The sequence below is a fragment of the Glycine soja genome, chromosome 15 (genome assembly GCF_004193775.1).
Source record: "Glycine soja cultivar W05 chromosome 15, ASM419377v2, whole genome shotgun sequence".
Taxonomy (NCBI): domain Eukaryota; kingdom Viridiplantae; phylum Streptophyta; class Magnoliopsida; order Fabales; family Fabaceae; genus Glycine; species Glycine soja.
The window spans coordinates 20,960,408-20,964,284 of record NC_041016.1 but is presented as its reverse complement, the minus strand read 5'-3'; the positions used below and the strand labels follow the sequence as shown (position 1 = coordinate 20,964,284).

General features: G+C 34.1%; 1 pseudogene; it reads right to left on the bottom strand.

Moving 5' to 3' along the window:
• Nucleotides 1-923: 923 nt before the first annotated feature.
• On the bottom strand, nucleotides 924-3,667 carry LOC114385940 (annotated as a pseudogene).
• Between the last annotated feature and the right edge of the window lie 210 nt (nucleotides 3,668-3,877).

Here is a 3,877-nt window from a genome sequence, read left to right as displayed (position 1 = left end):
TAGCAGCAATGCCAGGGTTGAGAGTTTCAACAGGCCATTGCAATGGAAGGCCAAATCGTCTTAATATGATGGCCGCAAGCATTAAGGGGTATTTCTGTAGATGGTGGAAGTTTCTGCAGATAAAAGAAAAGTATAATTAATATTAAAATTGGATTTCCATGAATTTATGTTAATGTAAGTAATGTTAACTTACCAGGGGATGAGGAGCAGCGGCCATGGCCCGTGTAATTTTAACACTCCAGATATGCTTTCTGCACAGATGTCTTGGTCTGCCACATGTTTGTCGGTGTAGTGGAGGGGTGAAGTGTATGTCAAACTTGTAGAGATGATTGCATGCAAAGAAGTTGATGATGGTCGACTCGTATATTTCTAATTCTCTTTTGAAGTTTTCGAGTCCATCTCCCAAATAGCATCTTGTTTTGTGCTGCCTGGCTCGTATTTTATAGATGGTTCCATCATATTTCAGGTCAACATGCTGGGGATAGTCTGGTGCCCATTGTTTATGGTAGAATGATGGAATCAATATGATAGTCTGGGAAAAAAACTGAAAAAGTTTAGTCCATGTATACTGAACTATTGTAATTTTAAAAAGTATAGGGGATTAAAGGATAGTAAAATATTACTTTATCGTTGTGAAAAGCAGCCATAAATTGCATGATCAATGTTGGTTGTATGATTGGATTATTCATCTGCTGTGAGAGATCCATTGTAATTTTAGTAGTTGAAGTGTTGAGATGAAGAAAAAGAGGAAATAAAGTTTTGTTGAGAGGAGAAGATTAGGAATGACTTACTTCAGTTGATGCTGCTGAAGATGTGTGGCTCATGTTGGCGATGGCGTGAACTTGAAGTTTAATCTTAAAAGAGGGAAATGAAAGTTGTAGGAGAAGGCAAATTATAGTGTGTTGCAGGGTGTTAAATGTAACTTATAAGTTTTTGAAGGCCTCTTTAAAAACTACATTTGTAGTTGAAGTCATACTCTTCTGGTCTTTATCATGAATAAGAATTTTTAATCCTTTCCTTGAGTTGACCCTTGATAATGCAACATATAATTGTCCATGACTAAATATAGGTTTTGGCAAATAAAGTCCAACCATAGAAAGTGATTGCCCCTGAGACTTGTTGATTGTCATTGCATAAGATAACATGATTGGAAATTATCTTCTTAAAAGCTTAAAAGGCCATGGTGATTATGAAGGCGACATTGACATTCTTGGAATGTAAACATTATGTCCAGGATTTTTGCCAGAAATAATTTCAGCTGCAATAACATGTTTCGCTAGCTTTGTGACTATTAATCTAGTACCATTACACAGTCCCTGTGATTGGTCTAAGTTTCTCAACAGCATTATAGGACAACCAATTTTTAGCGTGATAGAATGACTTGCCAAACCAGATGTGGTGAGCGAATTAAGAAATTCAGTGGTAATTGATTGGAAATGGAAACTGTCAATGCTTTCTGATTTGTCTACAACATCAGAACTTAGGTATTCCATGTGTTGACTGTGGAAGCAATGCTTTCCAAGTTTATTTTGATGATGCCAAAGACTCAAGTCAAGAATCAAGAGTCAGGCAAGTTTCAAGAATCAAAGAGTTGTGTAATCAAAGCAAGTTTCAAGAATCAAAGAGTCGTTCAATCAAGAATCAAGATTCAAGTAAAGAATCAAGAGAAGACTCAATTAAGATAAGTACTAAAAGAGTTTTTCAAAATATTGAATAACACAATTTTGTTCAAGAGAATTTTTCAAAGAAAAATCTTTTACCAAGAGTTTTACTCTCTGGTAATCGATTACCAGAAGGCAGTAATCGATTACCAGTAGCCAACATTTTTTTTCTTTCAAACTGATTTACAAATATGTAATCGATTACCAATGTTTTAAAATGTTAGATTTCAAATTTCAAGAGTCACAACTTGTGACAAAACTTTTCCAAATCATTTCAAACTTGTGTAATCGATTACACAATACTTGTAATTGATTACCATTGTTTCTAAATGTTTTGATTTTTAAATTTAAACATGAAGAGTCACATCTATTGATGTGTAATCCATTACACTATGATGATAATCGATTACCAGTGACTTATTTTGAAAATTAAATTACCAAAAGTCACAATTCTTAAAGTGACTAGTTTCTGAAGATTTTTCAAAAGTCACAACCTTTAAAGTGACTAGTTTTCAAAAGAGTCACAACTTTTAAAGTGACTAGTTTTCAAAAGAGTCACAACTTTTAAAAAGTGATTAGTTTTGAAGAAATTGCCAAGAGTCATAAACTTTTAACTTAAGTCATCAAATGACTATAAATATGTGACCATGGCACGAATTTTAAAAAAAGAACTTTCAGATTTCTTTCATTCATTCAAAGCATTCTTCTAAGAGTTTTTTTCAATACTTTCTTTATTCAAGAAAATTTCATTGGCCAAAACTTGTGCTATTCTTTTTCTTCATTCCCTCTTCTTCTTACCAAAAGATTCAAAGGACTAACTGCCTGAGAATTCTTTTGATTCTTCCTTCTCTCTTGCCAGAAGTATTCAAAGGACTAACCGCCTGAGAATTCTTTTGATTCTTCCTTCTCCCTTTTGCCAAAAGATTCAAAGGACTAACCGCCTGAGAATTTTTTTGATTCTTGCTCTTCCCTTTAAACAAAAGATTTCAAAGGACTAATCGCCTGAGATATCTTTTGTTTCCCCTTACAAAGATTCAAGGGACTAACCGCCTAAGAATTCTTTGTCTTAACATATTGGAGGGTACATCCTTTGTGGTACAAGTAGAGTGTACATCTACTTGGGTTGTAATACTGAGAACAAGAGAGGGTACATCTCTTGTGGATCAGTTCAAGTGGAGGGTACATCCACTTGGCTGTCCAAAGAGAGCAAGGGAGGGTACATCCCTTGTGGATCTTTGCTTGTAAAGGATTTTACAAGATTATTGGAAATCTCAAGAACCGATGGTTGCTTGGGAACTGGACGTAGGAACGGGTTGTAGCCGAACCAGTATAAATGTTGTGTTTGTCTTCTTTTTCCCTACACTCTTTATCTTTCCGCTGTGTACTTTTTATTTCCGCTTTACTTTTGTCTAAGTTATTTTTTTGTTCTTTACTTTCTCATAACTTAGTAGTAAAGCCTAATTGAATGTAGTAACATTAAGAAGAATAAATTTTTAATTAGTCAAGACACGTTCATAATTAATTCAACCTCCCCTTCTTAATTATTCTGAGGCCACTTGATCCAACATTGACCTATCATATTTATTTGAATTAGGATCCAAACAATACGAATATTAAATATATTGTAGTTTTGTAAGTTTTTTAATTGAGCAGGCATAGCTTTAAAGAAGTAGTGTTGATTGGATAAGATATTCTTGAATACCTGGAATCAAAGATAGTATATAAGCATTGACTTCTTCCACTGTTTCGTTGGTTGAAGCTAATATTGCCCTGCATTTGAAGAATTCAGGATTATTGTGGTGCTGGAATAAATATGGGAATGTTGATTTGATGATAGCATCAATTGGATTATCATATTCAGTTATTAATAGGTCATTGGGAATTTCAACCGTAGCATATCCATCATTTTCATGGCCAATAATTCCATCTCCAATGTCTAGAATCCACTTTGCAAATGTAGTAGTTTCTTGGTCATCAATTGATTGCAGATTGGCTTTTAAACGCATGTTTTTTGTCAGCCTTAATACTTCACAGCAAGACCATAGATATGATGAATTAATTTTTGCATTTATAATGTATGAGCGGCTTCCCCTTGGAATGACTAGCAGTATTTGTCGAAAATCTTCACCAAACACGATGACTTTACCTCCAAATATTTGATTGGAATTGTTTTTTTGTTGAATAATATCTGTTAAACTTTGATTAAGTGCTTCAAA